This window comes from Diabrotica virgifera, chromosome 6 (genome assembly GCF_917563875.1).
Source record: "Diabrotica virgifera virgifera chromosome 6, PGI_DIABVI_V3a".
Classification (NCBI taxonomy): Eukaryota; Metazoa; Arthropoda; class Insecta; order Coleoptera; family Chrysomelidae; genus Diabrotica; species Diabrotica virgifera.
This window is the reverse complement of record NC_065448.1, coordinates 197,963,952-197,980,804: the sequence shown is the minus strand read 5'-3', so window position 1 is coordinate 197,980,804 and position 16,853 is coordinate 197,963,952. Positions and strand designations below refer to the sequence as shown.

Here is a 16,853-nt window from a genome sequence, read left to right as displayed (position 1 = left end):
ATTCAGGATGTTAGTATATCGACTGACAATTTAGACATCTCATTGTTGGAAAACGCAGATGTTTCTGATAATTCTGAAATTGACCAAACTTTTAATGTAACAAATGATAATATTAATATTGACAGAAATATTGTAAATTTGTATAAATCTGCTGATATTGATAATAATATTTTACCAAATAGTTCCAAAAATATATACCCAACAATTGTTGATATGAGCAAATATTGTGTATTAGAGGGTAAATTTGAAATAAGTAAAGAACAAAATATTTTTAATAACGCTATGGGTAAATTTAATAAAGATTACCATTTTGTAATCAAACAAAAATTTCAAATTGTTAATAACACATGTATTTTTAATATTCGTTCTTGCAATTATTTGAAAAAAAATAAAACAATAATAATTTATGGCTACTGTGCTCACAATACGTGCAAACACTTTAAGTTCATTTGTAATAGAGGCAAGGGGATCAGTGTCAAAGTGTTCAGTACCGATATTAATTTTTCACATGGTTCAAAATTAACCAGTCATGTACGTGGTACTGAAAGATTATTGTTAGGTAATAGATTGGAAAAGGCATCCACAACAGAAATTCGTGCAGAAGATTTACATTCTTGTGTTAGATTAGTACAAAAAACAAAAAATTTAAAAGATGTAAAATCGGAAGATGTATATCGCAAAATAAAATCGGAAAATAAATCAAGATTAGATAGATGTCAGGATGATGTCATTGATATGGTCTTGATGGGTGCTGTAAATTCTAATTACATTAAAACCGTCGCCTATCCATTAAAAGTATTTATTTTTAGTAGGGAACAAATTAATTTTATTAAATTTTATCTAGACGAAAACGATAACTTACCTTCTCTTTTCATTGATGCGACTGGTTCGGTAGTGCGTAAACCTTATACTTCATGTAAAAGGGTTTTATATTACTGTGGGGTTATTCAGTGCAAAAACAACAGAATCCTTCCTGTTCTAGAAATGATATCTTCTGAGCATGATACATGTACAATTGCTTGTTGGCTTTTAAATTTTAAATTTTTTTCATTAAAACAAGGATTAAAATGGCCATTGTTTCGTAGTATAACAAGCGATTTTAGTATGGCGACATTAAATGCTGTATCTATTAGTTGGAATTGTCTATCATTACAGGACTATTGTAACAGTTTTTATAATTTGAAAGAAGATTTGAAAGTAAACTTTTCAAAAAAATTTTGTATAATTAAACTTTGTTGTGCACATATGATAAAGTTATTTTCAAACTTAGTTAACAAATGTTACACTTGCAAAACAACAAAAACTGTTTTAAAAGAAATTTTAGCATCATTTTTCAATTTATATAATGAACAGCAAATTTTTTCAGGCATAAGAGATATATTTATTTTAACATTATATAAATATGAAAACGAAATCGTTATTAATAGTAAAAATAATTTATTTATATCTTTTATCGATCCTAACGTTAAAAACCTAATTGCAGATGAAAATAATGTCAATTTTAATCCAGAAATAAACTTTACATTTCAAAATATTTATGAAAATAGTAAGTACTACCAACATTTTTTAATTTATTTTGATAAAATCAAAAATTCATCTCGAGCTGTTCCACCTTCCTCAAATTCTTTAAACCCATATTTTAGTGAACGATTTGCAACTTTCTTTTTAAAACACTATATACCTTATTTACCTCTGTGGACATCACAAATAGATTCGACTAGAAGCAGTAACGCTTTAGTAGAAAGTTATTTTAATATATTGAAAAACAACATTTTAAGTAAGGAATCGTTTTTAAAATGTTCCCGGTTTGTTAGGAAGGTAAGAAAACATGTGCTGTTTCTCCATGCAGAACTAAAGTATAATATTCCACGGAAAAAATGTGCAACACGAAAAAATAAAATTAAAATTCCAGAAGAACGTTGGTGCAAAAGGCAAAAAAGTAAAACTACTTATTTCAAACAAAAAACAATTAAGAAAATTATTCAAAAATATGACATTCCAAATTATGAAAAGCCTTCGGTAAAAACAAATGTTTTATATTATAAAGAAAATGTGCATGATATTCATTTCCCTGAAATAGGAAGAGATTATGTCGTTTTTAAACATGAAAACCAAAAATTATATCGTTCCAGTTTTCTTACGTTGTTATCACATTCCAATACCACAGAAATGTGGCTAGATAACGAAGTCATCGATTATTTTTTGTGCTTAATATGTAAAAACACAGATATTAAACCAATTTTCTGTAACCAAGTTAACTTATTTTTAAACAATCAAAAAATTATATTTTCTATTGAAAACATAGAAGAATTTTTATTTCCAATATATTCTCCTGGTCATTGGTCACTTGTTTACATTAATTTAAAACAGAAATCATTTCAGTTATTTGATCCTCAGTTTAGTAGCAGTCGTAAAGCAAAATTTTACTATAATAAATTTAATTTCATATTTAAAAATTTAAATATTATTTACAACAATTATCCAACACAAAAAGATGGATATAATTGTGGGGTATATGTTTTATATTTTGCAGAAACCACAGTTAAAAAAATTCAATTAGATTTTAATTTTGAGCCAGCTATTTACAGACATTATATATTAACGATAATGTTAAATTCTTCAGAAAATCTCAAAAACAACTGTCTGTATTGCGCACTTCCCAACGGAGAAATGCGATGTATCAATTGCAAAAGACTTGATCATAAGGTTTGCGCTATTAACATTTCAGACATTTATAAATGTGGCTTTTGTTTTTAGCGTCATATATGCAGACATCTTCATATCCATTGATACTTCGAAAATCGCAAAATGTAAGCGTAAATAAAAAAATAACGGTGGGGAGCATCCATCCTGATTTTTTGATATTTGCTAAGTAATATATTGGTCTTTGATTTTAAACAAAAAAAAGTTACATTCCAGTTGATGTACTTTGATTTTTAGCGTCATATATGCAGACGTCTTCATATCCATTGATACTTCGAAAATCGCAAAATGTAAGCGTAAATAAAAAAATAACGGTGGGGAGCATCCGTCCTGATTTTTTGATATTTGCTAAGTAGTATATTGGTCTTTGATTTTAAACAAAAAAAAGTTACATTCCAGTTGATGTACTTTGATTTTTAGCGTCATATATGCAGACGTCTTCATATCCATTGATACTTCGAAAATCGCAAAATGTAAGCGTAAATAAAAAAATAACGGTGGGGAGCATCCATCCTGATTATTGATATTTGCTAAGTAATATATTGGTCTTTGATTTTAAACAAAAAAAAGTTACATTCCAGTTGATGTACTTTGATTTTTAGCGTCATATATGCAGACCTCTTCATATCCATTGATACTTCGAAAATCGCAAAATGTAAGTGTAAATAAAAAAACAACGGTGGGGGGCATCCATCCTGATTTTTTGATATTTGCTTAGTAATATATTGGTCTTTGATTTTAAACAAAAAAAAGTTACATTCCAGTTGATGTACTTTGATTTTTAGCGTCATATATGCAGACGTCTTCATATCCATTGATACTTCGAAAATCGCAAAATGTAAGCGTAAATAAAAAAATAACGGTGGGGAGCATCCATCCTGATTTTTTGATATTTGCTAAGTAATATATTGGTCTTTGATTTTAAACAAAAAAAAGTTACATTCCAGTTGATGTACTTTGATTTTTAGCGTCATATATGCAGACGTCTTCATATCCATTGATACTTCGAAAATCGCAAAATGTAAGTGTAAATAAAAAAATAACGGTGGGGGGCATCCATCCTGATTTTTTGATATTTGCTTAGTAATATATTGGTCTTTGATTTTAAACAAAAAAAAGTTACATTCCAGTTGATGTACTTTGATTTTTAGCGTCATATATGCAGACGTCTTCATATCCATTGATACTTCGAAAATCGCAAAATGTAAGTGTGAATAAAAAAACAACGGTGGGGGGCATCCATCCTGATTTTTTGATATTTGCTTAGTAATGTATTGGTCTTTGATTTTAAACAAAAAAAAGTTACATTCCAGTTGATGTACTTTGATTTTTAGCGTCATATATGCAGACGTCTTCATATCCATTGATACTTCGAAAATCGCAAAATGTAAGTGTAAATAAAAAAATAACGGTGGGGGGCATCCATCCTGATTTTTTGATATTTGCTTAGTAAGATATTGATCTTTGATTGTAAACAAAAAAAAGTTACATTCCAGTTGATGTACTTTGATTTTTAGCGTCATATATGCAGACGTCTTCATATCCATTGATACTTCGAAAATCGCAAAATGTAAGTGTAAATAAAAAAATAACGGTGGGGGGCATCCATCCTGATTTTTTGATATTTGCTTAGTAATATATTGGTCTTTGATTTTAAACAAAAAAAAGTTACATTCCAGTTGATGTACTTTGATTTTTAGCGTCATATATGCAGACGTCTTCATATCCATTGATACTTCGAAAATCGCAAAATGTAAGTGTAAATAAAAAAACAACGGTGGGGGGCATCCATCCTGATTTTTTGATATTTGCTTAGTAATATATTGGTCTTTGATTTTAAACAAAAAAAAGTTACATTCCAGTTGATGTACTTTGATTTTTAGCGTCATATATGCAGACGTCTTCATATCCATTGATACTTCGAAAATCGCAAAATGTAAGCGTAAATAAAAAAATAACGGTGGGGAGCATCCATCCTGATTTTTTGATATTTGCTAAGTAATATATTGGTCTTTGATTTTAAACAAAAAAAAGTTACATGCCAGTTGATGTACTTTGATTTTTAGCGTCATATATGCAGACGTCTTCATATCCATTGATACTTCGAAAATCGCAAAATGTAAGCGTAAATAAAAAAATAACGGTGGGGAGCATCCATCCTGATTTTTTGATATTTGCTAAGTAATATATTGGTCTTTGATTTTAAACAAAAAAAAGTTACATTCCAGTTGATGTACTTTGATTTTTAGCGTCATATATGCAGACGTCTTCATATCCATTGATACTTCGAAAATCGCAAAATGTAAGTGTAAATAAAAAAATAACGGTGGGGGGCATCCATCCTGATTTTTTGATATTTGCTTAGTAAGATATTGATCTTTGATTGTAAACAAAAAAAAGGTACATTCCAGTTGATGTACTTTGATTTTTAGCGTCATATATGCAGACGTCTTCATATCCATTGATACTTCGAAAATCGCAAAATGTAAGTGTAAATAAAAAAATAACGGTGGGGGGCATCCATCCTGATTGCTTGATATTTGCTTAGTAATATATTGGTCTTTGATTTTAAACAAAAAAAGTTACATTCCAGTTGATGTACTTTGATTTTTAGCGTCATATATGCAGACGTCTTCATATCCATTGATACTTCGAAAATCGCAAAATGTAAGCGTAAATAAAAAAATAACGGTGGGGAGCATCCATCCTGATTTTTTGATATTTGCTAAGTAATATATTGGTCTTTGATTTTAAACAAAAAAAAGTTACATTCCAGTTGATGTACTTTGATTTTTAGCGTCATATATGCAGACGTCTTCATATCCATTGATACTTCGAAAATCGCAAAATGTAAGTGTAAATAAAAAAACAACGGTGGGGGGCATCCATCCTGATTTTTTGATATTTGCTTAGTAATATATTGGTCTTTGATTTTAAACAAAAAAAAGTTACATTCCAGTTGATGTACTTTGATTTTTAGCGTCATATATGCAGACGTCTTCATATCCATTGATACTTCGAAAATCGCAAAATGTAAGCGTAAATAAAAAAATAACGGTGGGGAGCATCCATCCTGATTTTTTGATATTTGCTAAGTAATATATTGGTCTTTGATTTTAAACAAAAAAAAGTTACATTCCAGTTGATGTACTTTGATTTTTAGCGTCATATATGCAGACGTCTTCATATCCATTGATACTTCGAAAATCGCAAAATGTAAGTGTAAATAAAAAAATAACGGTGGGGGGCATCCATCCTGATTTTTTGATATTTGCTTAGTAATATATTGGTCTTTGATTTTAAACAAAAAAAAGTTACATTCCAGTTGATGTACTTTGATTTTTAGCGTCATATATGCAGACGTCTTCATATCCATTGATACTTCGAAAATCGCAAAATGTAAGTGTAAATAAAAAAACAACGGTGGGGGGCATCCATCCTGATTTTTTGATATTTGCTTAGTAATATATTGGTCTTTGATTTTAAACAAAAAAAAGTTACATTCCAGTTGATGTACTTTGATTTTTAGCGTCATATATGCAGACGTCTTCATATCCATTGATACTTCGAAAATCGCAAAATGTAAGTGTAAATAAAAAAATAACGGTGGGGGGCATCCATCCTGATTTTTTGATATTTGCTTAGTAAGATATTGATCTTTGATTGTAAACAAAAAAAAGTTACATTCCAGTTGATGTACTTTGATTGTTAGCGTCATATATGTAAAGTTGTAGTTTTTTAATTTTTTGTTAATAAACGATAATTATAGTTTTTTGTTTAATTTGAATGGAAAGGTCGGAAAACATGTTTGAATTTTATATAAATGAGACTTACAAACGTACAAATATAATTTTGAAGATATAAAATCTATTGCTGAAATCTATTGCTAACTTCACATAGGTATTAGTATTCGAGTTTGTTTACGTTTACCTCTATTCTATATCTTGTGTATCTACTTCTGTTAGAATTTTCTTATCATAAAACTGACATCGTCGTGTCTTGTACGATAACTAGTTCATTAATATACTTAATATATATAGGTAGGTATTTATATTATACTGGAATGCCGCCATATTCTTTCATACTTTCTAGTCCATGATTTCAGGAGATTTCTCTATGAGTATTTTATCTCATCTGGTTGTATATTTTGATCTTGGGTTCACTACTTTGGGTAGTTTTTGTGGAACTCCAATATCATTCATTGCTTCCCAATTTAGTTTTACCTATTGACTATTGACTCGTATGTCTTCTTGGAGTCAATAAATGATAAATGGACCTATTTACTTTTGGCTATTTGTTTTCTGCGGTGTTCTAGTGTATAAAAGTTATATATACCTGATTTTACTGCTGTAAACCCAACTTGTTCTTTTGCAATTATTTTTCTTGATTCAAACTTTTCCAATTAGTCTGCAAATAGATATGATAAGACATTAGTTGAACAATAATTCTCTCATTTTCTTATTCCTGTTCTTATATATTGTATTTAATAAATGCTCGTGACTATTCGTTTCAAAAATTAAGTCTATTTAGTCCAGATACAAAAATATCTTAAATAATTTATGGATTCGACCGTTACTTGATGAAAATTCATTTTATCTAACAATAAAACGCGGAAAGCTTTTGTTTTCAATATTTCCACAAAATTTATTATAAATGAATGTCGCTACAGCTGTTTCGGCAAATAGTCCAAGCTGTGGGTGAAAAATAGGTCGATTTCAGGATATAATTCAAGAATTTTTGAAACCTATCAGGTGTTGTAAAGGATGCTGCCAGGAATAACATACTATAATGTAACCAAAAATTTTGTGCGGTTTTTTATTTATGACGATTTTCATTTGTTAAATAATATTATTTTAATTTGTGAAATGAATATCATTTGGTAAATGATATTCATTTTAGAGAAAAACTTTTAAATAGAAAATTGTAGTAAATTAAAAAACCTACAATTTGAGCCATGGCAAGTTTAATTTCGTTAATACGTTATTGCAAAAGAGCCTGCGAAAGGTCCAAAATGGCCGTTTTTTGCAACTGCCTTATTTATTGTAAAAATAACTTTTATGTATTTTTTTAACGCTTCAAAATGAAGATCATTCAATACTAAACATAAAAAATATTTGTAGTGCCCGATTGGTGAACTTGTTGCTTAGATATTATAATTTGTTTATCCCAAGAGGTCAAATGTCCAAGGCTATAGCTTTTTGAAAAAAAAATCGTACAGAGTTAATCCAAGATCCACTCTCCTTCTAAAGACTTATATTTTTATATTCTGATGTAAATAAATGCGTGTAACATTTTTCAACCTCTTATTTCGGGTTTGAAAATAAGGGGGCAAATTTCGTTATAAACATTTAGAACTGAAGCAGCCCCTGTACATCCTATGAGTTTCTAACTTGCACGTTATTGTTGCTGAAGACAAAATAAAGATTCAAAACCAAATAAAAATTTTCTACGACCAACTGAAGCCGAGATAATTGTTTTTGTTTTATAAAATATTATATAAATAATAAAAATTATATTGGGCCTCTGTTTGCTTTTGTCCTGGGGGTGAGTTTCATCCCTTATAAGGGGTGAAAAAATATATGTTCAAATAAGTTTGGAAGTGGATAAAACGTCTAATTCTAAGCACCTTTTGTTCTATAGCATTTTTTCACCAAGTTAATACCTTTCGGGTTATTTTCTAGTAAATACCTTCATTTTTCAACAACAAAAAGACATGTTTTTAGGCGGTTTTTGACAGATAACTCAAAAAGTAAGTATCTTATTAAAAAAAGAGAGTTTTAACAAAAATATAGCAAATTAAAAATTGAAAAAAATGATGTATGCATGAAATCTCTAGACCCAGTAGAAACAAAGTTCTAGCTAATGAAAAATAGGTTCATTTCCGTCAAATTTCAAAGTGAATTATTTAAACGTGAAATAACGAAAAAACCATGCACTTTTTGGAGAAAAATCATTACAACTTTTTTAAAGTGTTTAAAAAATATGTATACCTGTTTTTAAAAAAAGTTTATAGCATTAAAAGTAAGCAAGTTATGCTGAAAATAAAGTTGATCTCTTTTTTTTTGGTCAAAAAACTCGGGAAAGTTGCCCCCTAATTAGCATCAAAAATGAAATTAATCCATTTCACTTCAATGTTGTTTTACTCATGTATGTGTCGTTTATATCTGTAAGTTTCATTGGTTCAAAGTGCTTATTTTTGAAGGGGCTGTAGTTAAAAGGACTTGAACTAGTCAATAATCACGAGTGTATGCAAATTTAGAACAGCCATATCTTAAGAAATTTTTGCCTTCCAAAAAAAGCAAAAAATACAAAATATTCATAGCAGCAAAAACTACATTTTTTTACTCTTTGTGATTTTTGGTCACATTAATAAATTTTAGGTTATTTAAAAAAAACATTTTGTTCAAAATTAAAAATTAAAACAGATTTACTTTAAAACCAATTTTTTTTAATAAGCTCTTTGAACCGATGATATTTACAGATCATTTAAATAATACATGAGCAAAGTAACTTGTGAAGCGGTAATGATTAATTTGATTTAAGATGGTAATTAGGGGGTGATTTTCCCGAATTTTTTTACCAAAAAATAATCAGAGATCAACTTTATTTTCAGCGTAACTTGCTTACTTTCGATGCTATAAACTTTTAAAAAAGTTGTAATGATTTTTCTCCAAAAAGTGCATGATTTTTTGGTTATTTCACGTTGAAATAATTTACTTTGAAATTTGACGGATATAAACCTATTTTTCATTAGGTATTACTCGAAATTACTATATTTACTCGAAAATAACTCGAAAGGTATTAACTTGGTGAAAAAATGCTATAGAACAAAAGGTGGTTAGAATTAGACGTTTTATCCATTTCCGAACTTATTTTGAACATATATTTTTTCACTCCTTATAAGGGGTGAAACTCACCCCAGGAAAAAAACACACAGAGGCCCAATATCATTTTTATTCTTTAACATGTTATCTATGTGTTTGCCAAATTTCATGTCAACCCAAACGGTGCTTTAAAATTTAAAGCAAAAATCGTGATTCAATGTATTATAAGTTGCTAGCCGTTGCTAAGGGCAACCGACACAATAAATCACAGTCGTAACGAAAAATAAATCTCCAATACATTTTAAAAATCATTTTTAATAATTAAATTTAATTTTCGGTTAAAATAATTTGTATTTTAAGATAATACAAGTCTTTCTTTAGTCAATGAGTGTGAAATAATTTCTTAATTGTTATAAATAAAGTCACTACGATTTAAGAAAACAAAAACAATTATCTCGGTTTCAGTTGGTCGTAGAAAATTTTTATTTGGTTTTGAATCTTTATTTTGTCTTCAGCAACAATAACTTGCAAGTTAGAAACTCATAAGATGTACAGGGGCGGCTTCAGTTCTAAATGTTTATAACGAAATTTGCCCCCTTATTTGAAACCCGAAATAAGAGGTTGAAAAATGTTATACGCATTTATTTACATCAGAATATAAAAATATAAGTCTTTAGAAGGAGAGTGGATCTTGAATTAACTCTGTACGATTTTTTTTCAAAAAGTTATAGCCTTGGACATTTGACCTCTTGGGATAAACAAATTATAATATCTAAGCAACAAGTTCACCAATCGGGCACTACAAATTTTTTTATGTTTAGTACTGAAAGTTCTTCATTTTAAAGCCTTAAAAAATACATAAATTTATTTTTACAATAAATAAGGCAACTGCAAAAAACGGCCATTTTGGACCTTTCGCAGGCTCTTTTGCAATAACGTATTAACGAAATTAAGCTTTCCATAGCTCAAGTTGTAGGTTTTTCAATTCACTACAATTTTCTATTTAAAAGTTTTTCTCTAAAATGAATATCCTAAGCTGCAAAATTAAAAATCTTTAAAAATTGCAAATTTAACAAATGAAAATCGCCATAAATAAAAAACCGCACAAAATTTTTGGTTACATTTTAGTATAAGTTATTCCTGGCATCGTTCTTTACAACACCTGATAGGTTTCAAAAATTCCTGAATTATATCACGTTTTTTCATCCACAGCCTGGGGTAAAAGTGCCCTTCTCAAGTTATGTATTTTACTATGTGTCTGCACTTTAAAGTCTCTAACTGAATTCAAGCCCGGACTGGGCCGCCGGCCCACCGGCCCGCGGGCCGGTGCGTCTTTTGCTTTCGTTCATATTCCATTAAAAAATTAAACGTTGAATTTTTTTTTAAAAACTTTACATAAAGATTCGTTGAAGCAAAGATCAATTGAGCATAATGTGGTTGCAAAATACAACTCGTATCAGGTATCAGATAATCAAATTTAGCATACATAGCTCGAAAATGACATCCAAGGTTTTGTGTTAATAGCTTAGATGCGAGGCGCGGCGCCCTCGAAGACCTTCGGGCGCCTTTCGCCTGACTACATTATAAATACAGGATCGTTGCGCCCAGAATCATACATAGCGAAACCAGTGGGTACAACAAAATACAACTTGTATAGGTATCAGATATAATTAAATAGCTCAGATGCGACGCGCGGTGCCCTCGAAGACCAGTTTTACGGTTTAGGCGCCTTTCATAGGTATTGTGACACTATTTATAATAGTCCGCTCACAACCTGGCCTATTTCTTCCTGAAGTTTCTCGGCGTTACGAGACAATACCATTCCTATCCACGGCATTCGGAGCGAGCGCTACCGAAGTATATAAAGATAGGAGATTCCGTCTGACAGGCCAGTCAGTGATCGACGCGCGACGTGTAATATTATTGTATTCGAATCGAATGTATTGAATTGTATTTATTAGTTATCGGAATTATTATGTTTAGTTAGTAAAATCATAAATTTGAGTTTGTAAATAAATTAGATGTGTTAGTTTAAGTTATTTGTAACTAAAATAAATAAGTGATGTAAAATAAAATAATAATAAGTAAGTCTTCCTTTATTTAAATTAAACTTAGTGTCTAAAAACATAAATAATAAAATAGTAGTCAGATTTGTAACAAATGGTGATCAGAAGTGGGGATATTTTAGATAAATAAAATCAACATAAACTTTCGCGTTAAATATAGTGTGGAATCTCAAAAAACAATAAATAAAATATAAATCATAATAAATAAAGTGTGTGACCATGTCTTCACAGTATAAGCCGAAAGTTTGTGATCTCCGCGTTACGGAGCTCAGAACAGAATTGGAAAATCGCGAGCTTGAGTCGGCTGGCGAGACATGGTGTTACCACTGAAGAAAAGCGAGATCTACTCGCACTTCCCGATGACTATTCACTGGCCCATGTCATCCCGGCTAGTATCAAAAACGCACGAGGGTTGGCATTCGCCTTCCGAAGGCAGTTTGGTCGAGTTGCAGAACTTCAATGCCAACTGCCAGCTCCTGGCAAAGCATTGAAACTCCAAAATGCATCACGTTACCTATTCTATATGGTAACAAAAGACACTGTCCATGACCAACCTACCTACCAAGATGTATGGGATGCATTAATTCAATTGAAAGAGCACGTGTTGGAGTCCGACGTGCAAAAGTTAGCCATGCCAAAGTTAGAATGCAGCAGTTATCCGAAATATGGTAGAAGAAATTTTCCAAGACAACGAGGTCCACGTGTTAGTCTGTTGCAATCCGCATAGTTACTGGTGCGGAGTTTACACTTTTATACAACTTTGAGTTGTAAAAGAGGGTCCAGTTGCAGATACCAGCATCCAGTTCCAGTCCCGACAGGGTTCCAGGAGGAACCATCTTTTAAGGAGGGGGAAATGTGACACTATTTATAATAGTCCACTCACAACCTAGCCTATTTCTTCCTGAAGTTTCTCGGCGTTACGAGACAATACCATTCCTATCCACGGCATTCGGAGCGAGCGCTACCGAAGTATATAAAGATGGGAGATTCCGTCTGACAGTCCAGTCAGTGATCGACGCGCGACGCGTAATATTATTGTATTCGAATCGAATGTATTGAAATGTATTTATTAGTTATAGGAATTATTATGTTTAGTTGATTAAGTGATGTAAAATAAAATAATAATAAGTAAGTCTTCCTTTATTTAAATTAAACTTAGTGTCTAAAAACATAAATAATAAAATAGTACAGTCAGATTTGTAACAGTATCAATATTCGCCGTTTATGTTATAAGAGTGTTACATCTCACAATTTGCTTAAAATATACAGGTGCAGTTTTCTGCGCTGTCTAACTACATTATATACCTATGCAGAATTGTTGCGCCCCAGAATCCTACATAAAGAAGCCAATGGAAGCAATAAAATACAACTCGTATCAGGGGTCCTATTTTCGAATTCATTCGAGCATATTTCGCATACGAAATTAGAAGAATTTCGCTTGAAATCCGGTGTCTTGTATTTTCGAATACTTCGTGTACGAATTTTTTCGTATACGGCGACTCGAATGGGTATGAACCATTCGAATCGTGATGGTCGTATACGAATTATTGTTTCATTTCAAGGTCATTTCAGATGTCATGATAGTTTTAGCTGATAGTGTTAATTGTGTTGTTGTCTACAATATTTTTACATTGAAATTTATTTTCAATGGCTGATTTAAATAATTCTTTAATAGAAAGAAAGGACATGTTGTACGATTATGCCTTGAAAATATAACCTAACCTAACTTTATGTACGCATTTTAGCATTGGATCTAAGCTCCAAACTTGACATATGACACCGTTGCCATATCCTCAATTTTTTCATACTATCACATTACATACAGGTGCATTTAAAAAATCGCTTTGAATTAAAGTTTTGAAAAGTAAATTGTAAAGTATCAGTGTAAATACTGGATATAAAAATAATATTTAACAAAATGGCACACTTTCTGCGGACTTTGCAAATTGATATTACTAATATACCTACGCAATCTTAATATTCGATTACACTTAAAATAACTTCTAAACAACTTTTCTCCCAAAAATGGCCCTTTTTTATAATTTGTTCAGACTATAAGTCGTTATATTTATACATTAAACGTTCTTATAGGTCTTATACAATCTTATTCTTATACATTATACCCCAGTTAAGACAGTCTTGTACATTATACAAGAAATAGACCAAACAAATATGGCAACATTGTGACTCTTCAGATGACAAATAAGTTCAATGTTATTCGAATTTGCAGTGTTGCCGGTGCAAATTCTGCTCGTATACGTATAACATTTCGAAGGACGTTCAAAAATACACATTCACGTTCGTATACGAAATTTTTCATTCGAGTTAACACGTATGCGAAAATATTCTATTGAATTCGAAAATACGACCCCAGGTATCAGATAATCAAAGGCCAGAATAAATAGCTCGAAAATGGTACCCAGAGTTTTGTGTTAGTAGCTTAGATACGACACGTGGCGCCCTCGAAGATCCTCGGTCGCTTTTTGGATCACAACTGGATCAAGGATGTCTGAGGCATTTAAGATCATGAAAGGATTGAAGCAGGGTTGCAGTATTTCGCCTTCTTTTTCTTCTTCTTAGTCTAGCCATTCACGTCCACATCTGAACATAAGCCTCTTCAAGTCTTCCTTTCCACTGTTTTTTGTTGTACGCTACTTGTAGCCAATTTTTTCCGGCAGTTCGTTTCAAATCATATGTCCATCTCATAGGAGGTCTGCCTCTGGGTCTTTTGTGTTGGTATGGTCTCCAGGTTAGAATTGTTCTGTGCCATTTGTTTAGATCGCTTCTAGCTACATGTCCAGCGTATTCCCATTTCAATTTTAATGATTTTTGTACCACATCGGTGACTTTGGTTTTCTGTCTTATCCATGTGTTTGTTTTCCTGTCCTTAAGTGATATGCCATAAGTATTTCGCCTACCATTTTCAAAATGTATCTGGAACAAGCTCTCAAACTGAAGAAAAGAAAATGCAATGGCATGGGAATCCCTATCTCAATGACGAGACAACATTATACACTTTATGTTTCGCTGATGACCAAATTCTGATTGCTCAGTATCATGATGACTAGAGTTACATGACGCGGAAGCTAATAGAAGAGTATAACCAATGAGTCCTCGCAGTCAACATTAAGAAAACTAAAGCCAAATGCATTGGACGAACAAAGCAGTCCATTACATTAGATGATGGGGTAGAAATTAAACACTGTGATCAATACATGTACCTGGGCATGAAGATAACTCAAGATTGAACACTCGATGCTGTTATATAAAAGACGGAAACATACAGGGTAGAAAAGCCATATCCATGATGAACTGCACTGTGTGGGACCAAACAATATCTAAAGCTCATATATCCTTAAAAGTGTAATCACATATGCAATGAAGTTTGGCCACTGAAACAAAGAACAAAGAAAATGTTACTAATAACAGAAATGGACTTCTGGAGAAGAACAGCAGCCAAATCAAGAAGAGATCGGATACCAAATGAGACAATACGAGAAATAATGGGAGTCAAACATACAATAGTTGACGACATAAAAACAAAACAACTAATATGGTACGGTCATGTACAGAAAATGCCATATAACAGGATCTCTAAACAGATTTTGCGTGGACTCCACAAGGGAGAAGAAAAAGAGGAAGGCCGAGAAGAAACTGGAAGGAAGGAATTGAAAAAGAACTAGAGGAAAGAGGATATGGTTAAACAGAGAAGAATGATGGTTAGGAGCCGGAAGGCGTAGGAGAACTCTGTAACCGATAGTAGTAGTAGTACATTATTTTGTAGCAGCAGTTGAAAAATTACCCACACTTGAAGAGTGGGGAGATGTTACATAGGTCAAACTGACACAACCTTTGACAAACGCAAAGCAGAACACAAAGGGTCTTTCAATAATAGAAAATCAGATTCTATGTACGCACTTCACTTTCTAAATCATAATCATTCTTTTATTGAACAGTTTCAAATTCTTCATATTCAAAATAAAAGCATTAAGCTATCTTAAAATACATTACTTGAGAAAGGCAGTCTGCGGAAACAGCTGTATTGACATTAAATTGTAATAAATTTTGTGGAAGTGTTGAAAACAAAAGTTATAAGTGTTTTATTGTTAAATATCTCAAATATCAAGATTTTGAATTTTAAAGTATATAAGTAAATAAAAAGTTTAAAAATAATTTTACCGAGATTACACATAATTCCTTATGATAATTAGTAGGGTTCCATTCTGCTGCTCCTACATCATATTTACTCTGACGTGGAAATTTTTGGAATCCAACATTTACAATATCTTCTAAATTTCTTATCGCTAAATATCTTCGACTAAAAACAAAGATTATTTACAATACAAAAACAAACACATTCACATTTTACATAATATAATTATATAATATAATTAGTTTGAGACAATTGTATAGTAAAGATACACACACCGGCAAAATTAGCCGAACACCTTAAAAATGGGACATGTTTGATGTCTCGAATTTCCTAAACCAGTGGTCCGATTTGAGTGATTCTTGTAGTATGTTATAGCCTTATTATTTACGAATATCGTTGTAATAATATTGTTGCTAGACAGGTAAATATCATTTTATACCGGGTGTACCAATCATACTGTGTTTTTTTCTTTAAGTTTGGAACACCCTGTGGAATATTCTAGCATATGTAAAATATTAATATTAAAACACGATTGTAGTAGGCTTTCTTAACATTTTCCTTTTTGATTCATTTAATTATGTACGACAATAAAAAAGTTATGTGCGTTAACAACTATCCATGTTTTTCATCAAGAAATCCTCATAGTAGGGAAGGAAAGTATGTTAAATTTGCAGTTACTCAATCGTTATGGGGACCTATTGGATTGTGAAGAGTATGGGCTAACACCAGAAAAAGGTCAAGTTAACTTTTCCATAAAGTGGGGGGCTTTTCAGTTTTTAATTTAATTTTCCATTTGAAATAATCGTTTTTTTCCGAATATAGCGCTATCTATCCATAATTCGAAAAAATGTGTCATTTGGTGCCATTCGATAGATTTTTCAAAAATATTGAATACATGTATTTTGCAGTTTTTCGATCTGATGTTCATTTCACGAAATATCGCAGGGTTCGTATTTAAAATTTTTAATTTACCCCTCACCCCTTTCTGTGGGGGGTTCGTTTTTATCATTCGATAGACTTTTGAAAGATATTGAACACATATTTTTTAGTTTTTCGATCTGACGTTCATTTCGCGAAATATTCGCTTTTTTTGTGAAATTTTGTGAC

General features: G+C 31.3%; 1 protein-coding gene across 2 annotated transcripts in view; it reads right to left on the bottom strand.

Annotated features, from left to right (window-relative positions):
• The window catches only part of LOC126887114 (GATOR complex protein WDR59), a 321,890-nt gene extending 305,979 nt beyond the window's left edge, over positions 1–15,911 (bottom strand). The window contains exons 1-2 of one of the 2 annotated variants that reach the window (XM_050654460.1): positions 15,773–15,911; positions 7,039–7,110 (exon numbers count right to left, since the gene is read on the bottom strand). The gene's annotated coding sequence lies outside the window, so the exon portion shown is untranslated. The remainder of the gene's footprint in view (positions 1–7,038; positions 7,111–15,772) is intronic. The other variant, XM_050654461.1, reaches the window with a different exon arrangement.
• Between the last annotated feature and the right edge of the window lie 942 nt (positions 15,912–16,853).